The 11231-nt window shown below is 49.0% G+C and overlaps 1 long non-coding RNA gene across 1 annotated transcript; it reads right to left on the bottom strand.

The window, feature by feature from the left end:
* Positions 1-889: 889 nt before the first annotated feature.
* Positions 890-1933, bottom strand: LOC308062988. The gene is made up of 2 exons (XR_013927784.1): positions 1851-1933; positions 890-1683 (listed from the first exon to the last, which is right to left on the bottom strand). It is a non-coding gene; the product is annotated as an uncharacterized lncRNA (long non-coding RNA).
* Between the last annotated feature and the right edge of the window lie 9298 nt (positions 1934-11231).

Below are 11231 nucleotides of genomic sequence, written 5' to 3'. Positions count from 1 at the left end.
GCCGCTCCTCGCCTCCTCGCTGAGGTAGCGGCGCAGCCCCGAGAGACAAAAAAAAAAAAAAAAAAACCAGCCCAAAATAGGCAGCACCGTGAGGAGCCCGCTGACCACCGTCGCTGCCGGGGAGACGAGAACGGCCGGCAGCCCCGCCGGTCCCGGGCCGGGCCGGGCCGCCCGCCTCAGCCCGCCCGCCGCCGGCACCAGGCGCTCCCCGCCGCGGCCGAGCGCCGGCCCGCCGCATCTCCCCCCCCCGCCCTTCTCGGCCGCTGCCCGCCGGCCCCCGCCCGCCCGCCCGCCCTCAGGCCGAGCGCTCACCCAGCGCGCCGCCGCACGTCCCGGCCCGAAAGTCTTCCAGGCTGCCGGCGAAGGCTCCGCACCGCCACGGGCGCGGCGGCGCGCCGCGCGGGCTGGAAATGAACCCCACTTCCGGGGCCGTCTGCGTAACCCGTACGTGCGAGGCCGAAGCCCCGCCCCTAGGGGTCAAGCCGTTTCCGCGCACGCGCAAAAGCGGAATTGCGTCATACGCATGCGACGCCGCCGGAGACCCCGCCCCCTTTGGCTTCAAGCCGGCACTGCGCATGCGCTGCCCTTAGTTTTGCCAGTACTTTTTCTGCGCATGCGCAGAAGCGGAATTGCGTCATATGCATGCGACGCCGCCGGAGACCCCGCCCCCTTTGGCTTCAAGCCGGCACTGCGCATGCGCTGCCCTTAGTTTTGCCAGTACTCCTTCTGCGCATGCGCAGAAGCGGAATTGCGTCATCTCCAGGCGACGACTCCCCCCAGACCACGCCCCCTTTGGCTTCAAGCCCGGTCTGCGCATGCGCCGCCCTTACTCTGCAGGGCGGCGACGCTGCTGCCGCCTGGCGAAAAAATTTGGGTACTGCAGCCAGTCTAGCTAACAGACTGCACCCTTTATTAGACGAATGGAAGCGATAAGGGAACTCTGCCCACGGCCCCTTAACAAGTCGCCCGGCTTCACATCTCGCTGGATCAACTTCTTCCAGTGAACATATTCAATTCAACCAGTCTAGAGAAAAAGAGAAAAAAAAAAAGAAAAAACAAAAGAATCACTCGAGAGACCAGGCATACGCTTTTTTTTTTTCTTATAAAAACACCAGCAACATTGTCTTAACGATAAAAGAGGCAATGAAACCTTTTCTTGTAAAATGTAAGGGCATTAAAGAGAAGGTAATTCGACAGACAAGACATAAACCTCTCCAGCTCTTTCCCCACGTCTATTTGACATCCGTTTCCAAAAACTTTCTCGGGTGAACGTCTTTTGTCTTTGAGCAGTGCGACAGGCGGTTTGCAAACGGCACAAGTCTCTGCTTTTTAAAAATCAACTCAGACTCTGTAAGCACTTTAGATGGGGCACTTTGTGTTTCAGAGAAACAAAACCAACGCTGAGTCTTTCCTTGAACGACACAGGCCTGTTCACCTTTAAATCAGAGAAACAACGGACGTGGTTCTGATCTCTCAAGGAATCTTTACTTTCCAACAGACTGCACCGTCAGGATCAACAAAGCAGTTTCCTACCGTTTCGCCAGCGAGCCAGAGGACCGTCTCGAGACTCAGTTTCCTTGAACAAACACCCAAGAGATCTTCAAGACTCGGTCCAAATGGCTCCGTCAACCTTGAAATCATAGTCCCCTTCAGCTCCACACCGCTTCATTCTGGGAACGCCCGCTAGAAAAAAAAGAAACAGTTTATTCGGTGTAACGATTCGATTGGTATACAAGCCTTCAAGGCTCCCAAGACCAAGTCTAAGAGGGTCAGGACCGTGAATGTTTGTACTCGCAGTGAAGCTCAACATCTTATGCAACCCTCAGCCGAGACAAAGGTGAAAAACTCACCGGCGCCGAACGTTTCCTCGTCTGTAAGCTGCCCATCCTTAGCATGCAGGACTCCAAACTCAAAATTCACAGGTTCCGGAAAATAATGTGAAAAGGGGATGTGTACGATCCCCCCAACCTTTTCATGTGGCTGACACAAGAGTTCTTGCTTTTACTTGAGCTAACTATAAATGACCACGCCTGCAGGTTATCATCAACTTCCCAGACCCTGCACACAAGAGTGACATTGTCCAACTCCGAGGTCCCAAAAATGAGGTGGAGAAGTGCACCGAGTACATGCACAAGCTGGTGGCAGACCTGGTAAGGAGGTCTTCTGCCTGCTGTTCCCTCCTACGTGCCTGGAGAACCCTGGGGCAAAGCAGAGCTCTACTGGCTTGGGTAGAGCTAAAACACCTCAAGAGGAGGGAGCTGTCGACGCTGTTTTGGCTGAATGGAGGCAGGGGGGTAGTACCTGTTATGTGAAGGCTATAGGGGAACGTACTTGCCTTTGCTTATTCTTACAAGTCCCTCGTATAGAGAACTTCCTTGGGTCTAAGCCTATTTTCAAAAGCTCGTATATCAGAGTTCCTGAAGTCGGGCCTGGCTTGCCACGACAGTGTAATCTTCAGTTCTCCCTTCCTTTCTCCCTTAGCTTGAAAACAGCTTTTCTATTTCTGTCCCCATCTGCAAACAGTTCCACAAGAACGTCGTAGGGAAAGGAGGTGCCAACATCAAGAAGGTGAGATATTGTTCCTAACTCAAGTGCTCGTGATGATCACTGCCTGCAGCAAAATCCCACTGGATGCTCTCTCCTGCTCATTGGTGATGTCAAATATAGCCTGCAAGGGCTTTTCTTCTGACGTGGGACACTTCTGAGATGATTTTTTTTTTTACTTTGTGTCAGATATGTAAAGAAAGCAATACCAAAATTGATCTCCCAGCAAAGAACAGCAACTCGGAGACAATTGTTATCACAGGCAAGAGGGCAAACTGCGAGGCTGCTCGACACAGGATAACATCACTTTGGAAGGACCTACAGAAGATGTGCATGTGGCTCAGGAACAGATTGAAGCCATGGTCAAGGAACTGGTGAGCTGGAGTTACTAGTTCCAGTAAGAAACTGGGGGAAGAAGGGGCAACAGAGCAGAGGGGATGAGGTGTTTGTCACATCCATATGATGTCTTGACATGCTTAATCGAACTTGCAGAAGACAAATTGTGTGGCAGGTGGATGACACCCCTTGGTTATGAAACTCATCCATAGCATTCTTGAAAAGTCAGCGTTAATTTTTTTGGTGCAGAGAGGGAAGGATTCTCTTTGTTATAGCTGGAGAGGCATAAAAGTAAGTCTTTTTGATGTTTCATGAGCACAATGCTCTCTTCTCAAAGCAGAGGAATGCTTGTGCTCTGCTTAATAGCAGAAGTGCTTGTAGCTGACCGCTGGTGAGTCAGTGCCAATACTGGCAGTAGGCAGTTACTTAGGGCACGAGACAGAAGCGGTGGCCTGTCCTACCTGGCCCTATATAATATAATATATAATATTGTACATACATACATGTGTATATATATATTAAAAATATAATTCTTTTTAGATCAACGGGATGGATTATGCAATAATCAAGGTTGACCACCAATTCCACCGACACCTCATTGGCAAGAACGGAGCTAACAGTAAATGGAGTGCCTTTCCAGTCCTTCCCATGCTCACGCTCTTTGTGTTTAGTAGAGCATATCAGGGGCTCTGTATCTCACCCAGTGTGCTGTCTCCATCACATTTCCTCTGCTTTTCTGGAGTGGTGGTGGTACAAGGAGAGAAATGGGCCATGAGGCCTTGCAATGGCTTTAACGTGTGAAAGTACCCTGGGAGCCTGAATAGTAGTGGAATTACTTTGATGTGTCCTGGAGGAATTTATTTTTTTTTTTCCCCCACACGTTGCTCTGTGCGAATGACATTTTAGCAGCCAGTTGTGGGTGGTGGAAATCTGCTTGGTGAGCTTCTCCCTGTAGAGGAATGAAGGCAGTGGGTTGATTAGCATTGATAACATGCAGCTGTGGCCTTGCCTCAGAGGCAGTGGGTTGATTGACATGGACGATGTGCAGGTGTAGCTGGTTCCTGCTAAGTGGTTAAATAGCCCTGTGGCTTGTGGGAGAGGGTGTCAGATGGAGGAGGAGCAGTGTGGTCTGGCTGCTGGGGGAAGGTGGTACAGCACTGGCAGTAGAATATGGCCAACGGTAAAGCCTTTTTGCGGTCTGCTGGTTTGATAGCACTGCAACATGTCTCCAGCAAAGAATTTGGGGTAGAAATGAATGATTATTCTTTGCTCGAAATGTGATACTGTTTGGGGACGAAACACACCTTGCTCTGACAAGTGAACAATTGGCTCTGTAGATGCCACAGTATTTACTTGTACAGGTTCTCATGTGGCACAGGTCTGCTCTCACTGAACTCCAGGGTGAAGAGGTAATTTCCCCTGTCTCAACCCTACCCCACTGAGCCCTTCCCAGAGGTGGGTTTCCTTCTTCAACAGCCTCTGAGCAGTGATAATCAAGGTGCCTTGCTTCCAAGTCTTTGCCTAGCAGACTGTGTCACCACAGTCCTTGCCTTGAAGTTAACAGGATTAAGGATCTGTACAAGGTGTCTGTGCGCATTCCCCCGGACAATGAGAAGAGCAACTTGATCAGAATTGAAGGAGTCCCACAGGCCAAGAAAGAGCTGCTGGAACTTGCTTCCTGTATGGTGAGTGAGTAGGATGTGATGTTTGGGAGACTGCAGGGTTTGGGCTCTTGTGTTCCCTTCTAACCTTCTGGTGCGGGTGTGTGCCCCTTGCCCACCGAGCACTTGGATCTCATGACAAGTGCAAGTTCCTCTTCACAAATGTCTTCCTCTGTTCCCTCGGGTAGCCCTTCTCTGTCAACGCAGAGTGAATTTTGTGTAGAGAAAAGAGGGACAGTGCTGGCAAGTAAACTGTCGGGCAGCAAGCCGCTAAGTAAAAGTAGATGGCTCTCCAGCTGAACACTCAGTGTGCCCTCTGTTCCCATCAGGAAAATGAACGCACTGCGGACCTAATCATTGAGCAGAAATTCCACTGGACCATCATTGGGCAGAAGGGTGAGCGGATCTGGGAAATCCGGGAGAAATTCTCAGAGGTAAGGCTTGTTAGGAGATGAGGAATCCAGAGGGGTTATTTCCTACGTGGGTAGCAGGCCTGTTGTCACAGAAGTAGTAATTTTAGTGGCTCTGTAGCGCAAGTGCCTGCGAAGATAGTTCTTTTAGCCAGAGGCCACTAACACGGTTACCCTTTTCTGAATGGGAAAAGGGGATGTGTACGATCCCCCCAACCTTTGCATGTGGCTGACACAAGGGTTCTTGCTTTTGCTTGAGCTAACTATAAATGACCACGCCTGCAGGTTATCATCAGCTTCCCAGACCCTGCACACAAGAGTGACATTGTCCAACTCCGAGGTCCCAAAAATGAGGTGGAGAAGTGCACCGAGTACATGCACAAGCTGGTGGCAGACCTGGTAAGGAGGTCTTCTGCCTGCTGTTCCCTCCTACGTGCCTGGAGAACCCTGGGGCAAAGCAGAGCTCTACTGGCTTGGGTAGAGCTAAAACACCTCAAGAGGAGGGAGCTGTCGACGCTGTTTTGGCTGAATGGAGGCAGGGGGGTAGTACCTGTTATGTGAAGGCTATAGGGGAACGTACTTGCCTTTGCTTATTCTTACAAGTCCCTCGTATAGAGAACTTCCTTGGGTCTAAGCCTATTTTCAAAAGCTCGTATATCAGAGTTCCTGAAGTCGGGCCTGGCTTGCCACGACAGTGTAATCTTCAGTTCTCCCTTCCTTTCTCCCTTAGCTTGAAAACAGCTTTTCTATTTCTGTCCCCATCTGCAAACAGTTCCACAAGAACGTCGTAGGGAAAGGAGGTGCCAACATCAAGAAGGTGAGATATTGTTCCTAACTCAAGTGCTCGTGATGATCACTGCCTGCAGCAAAATCCCACTGGATGCTCTCTCCTGCTCATTGGTGATGTCAAATATAGCCTGCAAGGGCTTTTCTTCTGACGTGGGACACTTCTGAGATGATTTTTTTTTTTTACTTTGTGTCAGATATGTAAAGAAAGCAATACCAAAATTGATCTCCCAGCAAAGAACAGCAACTCGGAGACAATTGTTATCACAGGCAAGAGGGCAAACTGCGAGGCTGCTCGACACAGGATAACATCACTTTGGAAGGACCTACAGAAGATGTGCATGTGGCTCAGGAACAGATTGAAGCCATGGTCAAGGAACTGGTGAGCTGGAGTTACTAGTTCCAGTAAGAAACTGGGGGAAGAAGGGGCAACAGAGCAGAGGGGATGAGGTGTTTGTCACATCCATATGATGTCTTGACATGCTTAATCGAACTTGCAGAAGACAAATTGTGTGGCAGGTGGATGACACCCCTTGGTTATGAAACTCATCCATAGCATTCTTGAAAAGTCAGCGTTAATTTTTTTGGTGCAGAGAGGGAAGGATTCTCTTTGTTATAGCTGGAGAGGCATAAAAGTAAGTCTTTTTGATGTTTCATGAGCACAATGCTCTCTTCTCAAAGCAGAGGAATGCTTGTGCTCTGCTTAATAGCAGAAGTGCTTGTAGCTGACCGCTGGTGAGTCAGTGCCAATACTGGCAGTAGGCAGTTAATTAGGGCACGAGACAGAAGCGGTGGCCTGTCCTACCTGGCCCTATATAATATAATATATAATATTGTACATACATACATGTGTATATATATATTAAAAATATAATTCTTTTTAGATCAACGGGATGGATTATGCAATAATCAAGGTTGACCACCAATTCCACCGACACCTCATTGGCAAGAACGGAGCTAACAGTAAATGGAGTGCCTTTCCAGTCCTTCCCATGCTCACGCTCTTTGTGTTTAGTAGAGCATATCAGGGGCTCTGTATCTCACCCAGTGTGCTGTCTCCATCACATTTCCTCTGCTTTTCTGGAGTGGTGGTGGTACAAGGAGAGAAATGGGCCATGAGGCCTTGCAATGGCTTTAACGTGTGAAAGTACCCTGGGAGCCTGAATAGTAGTGGAATTACTTTGATGTGTCCTGGAGGAATTTATTTTTTTTTTTCCCCCACACGTTGCTCTGTGCGAATGACATTTTAGCAGCCAGTTGTGGGTGGTGGAAATCTGCTTGGTGAGCTTCTCCCTGTAGAGGAATGAAGGCAGTGGGTTGATTAGCATTGATAACATGCAGCTGTGGCCTTGCCTCAGAGGCAGTGGGTTGATTGACATGGACGATGTGCAGGTGTAGCTGGTTCCTGCTAAGTGGTTAAATAGCCCTGTGGCTTGTGGGAGAGGGTGTCAGATGGAGGAGGAGCAGTGTGGTCTGGCTGCTGGGGGAAGGTGGTACAGCACTGGCAGTAGAATATGGCCAACGGTAAAGCCTTTTTGCGGTCTGCTGGTTTGATAGCACTGCAACATGTCTCCAGCAAAGAATTTGGGGTAGAAATGAATGATTATTCTTTGCTCGAAATGTGATACTGTTTGGGGACGAAACACACCTTGCTCTGACAAGTGAACAATTGGCTCTGTAGATGCCACAGTATTTACTTGTACAGGTTCTCATGTGGCACAGGTCTGCTCTCACTGAACTCCAGGGTGAAGAGGTAATTTCCCCTGTCTCAACCCTACCCCACTGAGCCCTTCCCAGAGGTGGGTTTCCTTCTTCAACAGCCTCTGAGCAGTGATAATCAAGGTGCCTTGCTTCCAAGTCTTTGCCTAGCAGACTGTGTCACCACAGTCCTTGCCTTGAAGTTAACAGGATTAAGGATCTGTACAAGGTGTCTGTGCGCATTCCCCCGGACAATGAGAAGAGCAACTTGATCAGAATTGAAGGAGTCCCACAGGCCAAGAAAGAGCTGCTGGAACTTGCTTCCTGTATGGTGAGTGAGTAGGATGTGATGTTTGGGAGACTGCAGGGTTTGGGCTCTTGTGTTCCCTTCTAACCTTCTGGTGCGGGTGTGTGCCCCTTGCCCACCGAGCACTTGGATCTCATGACAAGTGCAAGTTCCTCTTCACAAATGTCTTCCTCTGTTCCCTCGGGTAGCCCTTCTCTGTCAACGCAGAGTGAATTTTGTGTAGAGAAAAGAGGGACAGTGCTGGCAAGTAAACTGTCGGGCAGCAAGCCGCTAAGTAAAAGTAGATGGCTCTCCAGCTGAACACTCAGTGTGCCCTCTGTTCCCATCAGGAAAATGAACGCACTGCGGACCTAATCATTGAGCAGAAATTCCACTGGACCATCATTGGGCAGAAGGGTGAGCGGATCTGGGAAATCCGGGAGAAATTCTCAGAGGTAAGGCTTGTTAGGAGATGAGGAATCCAGAGGGGTTATTTCCTACGTGGGTAGCAGGCCTGTTGTCACAGAAGTAGTAATTTTAGTGGCTCTGTAGCGCAAGTGCCTGCGAAGATAGTTCTTTTAGCCAGAGGCCACTAACACGGTTACCCTTTTCTGAATGGGAAAAGGGGATGTGTACGATCCCCCCAACCTTTGCATGTGGCTGACACAAGGGTTCTTGCTTTTGCTTGAGCTAACTATAAATGACCACGCCTGCAGGTTATCATCAGCTTCCCAGACCCTGCACACAAGAGTGACATTGTCCAACTCCGAGGTCCCAAAAATGAGGTGGAGAAGTGCACCGAGTACATGCACAAGCTGGTGGCAGACCTGGTAAGGAGGTCTTCTGCCTGCTGTTCCCTCCTACGTGCCTGGAGAACCCTGGGGCAAAGCAGAGCTCTACTGGCTTGGGTAGAGCTAAAACACCTCAAGAGGAGGGAGCTGTCGACGCTGTTTTGGCTGAATGGAGGCAGGGGGGTAGTACCTGTTATGTGAAGGCTATAGGGGAACGTACTTGCCTTTGCTTATTCTTACAAGTCCCTCGTATAGAGAACTTCCTTGGGTCTAAGCCTATTTTCAAAAGCTCGTATATCAGAGTTCCTGAAGTCGGGCCTGGCTTGCCACGACAGTGTAATCTTCAGTTCTCCCTTCCTTTCTCCCTTAGCTTGAAAACAGCTTTTCTATTTCTGTCCCCATCTGCAAACAGTTCCACAAGAACGTCGTAGGGAAAGGAGGTGCCAACATCAAGAAGGTGAGATATTGTTCCTAACTCAAGTGCTCGTGATGATCACTGCCTGCAGCAAAATCCCACTGGATGCTCTCTCCTGCTCATTGGTGATGTCAAATATAGCCTGCAAGGGCTTTTCTTCTGACGTGGGACACTTCTGAGATGATTTTTTTTTTTTACTTTGTGTCAGATATGTAAAGAAAGCAATACCAAAATTGATCTCCCAGCAAAGAACAGCAACTCGGAGACAATTGTTATCACAGGCAAGAGGGCAAACTGCGAGGCTGCTCGACACAGGATAACATCACTTTGGAAGGACCTACAGAAGATGTGCATGTGGCTCAGGAACAGATTGAAGCCATGGTCAAGGAACTGGTGAGCTGGAGTTACTAGTTCCAGTAAGAAACTGGGGGAAGAAGGGGCAACAGAGCAGAGGGGATGAGGTGTTTGTCACATCCATATGATGTCTTGACATGCTTAATCGAACTTGCAGAAGACAAATTGTGTGGCAGGTGGATGACACCCCTTGGTTATGAAACTCATCCATAGCATTCTTGAAAAGTCAGCGTTAATTTTTTTGGTGCAGAGAGGGAAGGATTCTCTTTGTTATAGCTGGAGAGGCATAAAAGTAAGTCTTTTTGATGTTTCATGAGCACAATGCTCTCTTCTCAAAGCAGAGGAATGCTTGTGCTCTGCTTAATAGCAGAAGTGCTTGTAGCTGACCGCTGGTGAGTCAGTGCCAATACTGGCAGTAGGCAGTTAATTAGGGCACGAGACAGAAGCGGTGGCCTGTCCTACCTGGCCCTATATAATATAATATATAATATTGTACATACATACATGTGTATATATATATTAAAAATATAATTCTTTTTAGATCAACGGGATGGATTATGCAATAATCAAGGTTGACCACCAATTCCACCGACACCTCATTGGCAAGAACGGAGCTAACAGTAAATGGAGTGCCTTTCCAGTCCTTCCCATGCTCACGCTCTTTGTGTTTAGTAGAGCATATCAGGGGCTCTGTATCTCACCCAGTGTGCTGTCTCCATCACATTTCCTCTGCTTTTCTGGAGTGGTGGTGGTACAAGGAGAGAAATGGGCCATGAGGCCTTGCAATGGCTTTAACGTGTGAAAGTACCCTGGGAGCCTGAATAGTAGTGGAATTACTTTGATGTGTCCTGGAGGAATTTATTTTTTTTTTTCCCCCACACGTTGCTCTGTGCGAATGACATTTTAGCAGCCAGTTGTGGGTGGTGGAAATCTGCTTGGTGAGCTTCTCCCTGTAGAGGAATGAAGGCAGTGGGTTGATTAGCATTGATAACATGCAGCTGTGGCCTTGCCTCAGAGGCAGTGGGTTGATTGACATGGACGATGTGCAGGTGTAGCTGGTTCCTGCTAAGTGGTTAAATAGCCCTGTGGCTTGTGGGAGAGGGTGTCAGATGGAGGAGGAGCAGTGTGGTCTGGCTGCTGGGGGAAGGTGGTACAGCACTGGCAGTAGAATATGGCCAACGGTAAAGCCTTTTTGCGGTCTGCTGGTTTGATAGCACTGCAACATGTCTCCAGCAAAGAATTTGGGGTAGAAATGAATGATTATTCTTTGCTCGAAATGTGATACTGTTTGGGGACGAAACACACCTTGCTCTGACAAGTGAACAATTGGCTCTGTAGATGCCACAGTATTTACTTGTACAGGTTCTCATGTGGCACAGGTCTGCTCTCACTGAACTCCAGGGTGAAGAGGTAATTTCCCCTGTCTCAACCCTACCCCACTGAGCCCTTCCCAGAGGTGGGTTTCCTTCTTCAACAGCCTCTGAGCAGTGATAATCAAGGTGCCTTGCTTCCAAGTCTTTGCCTAGCAGACTGTGTCACCACAGTCCTTGCCTTGAAGTTAACAGGATTAAGGATCTGTACAAGGTGTCTGTGCGCATTCCCCCGGACAATGAGAAGAGCAACTTGATCAGAATTGAAGGAGTCCCACAGGCCAAGAAAGAGCTGCTGGAACTTGCTTCCTGTATGGTGAGTGAGTAGGATGTGATGTTTGGGAGACTGCAGGGTTTGGGCTCTTGTGTTCCCTTCTAACCTTCTGGTGCGGGTGTGTGCCCCTTGCCCACCGAGCACTTGGATCTCATGACAAGTGCAAGTTCCTCTTCACAAATGTCTTCCTCTGTTCCCTCGGGTAGCCCTTCTCTGTCAACGCAGAGTGAATTTTGTGTAGAGAAAAGAGGGACAGTGCTGGCAAGTAAACTGTCGGGCAGCAAGCCGCTAAGTAAAAGTAGATGG

The sequence above is a fragment of the Falco punctatus genome (assembly GCF_963210335.1).
Source record: "Falco punctatus genome assembly, chromosome: 4".
Classification (NCBI taxonomy): domain Eukaryota; kingdom Metazoa; phylum Chordata; class Aves; order Falconiformes; family Falconidae; genus Falco; species Falco punctatus.
The sequence above is the reverse complement of the archived record's forward strand: the minus strand, read 5'-3'. Positions and strand labels throughout refer to the sequence as shown.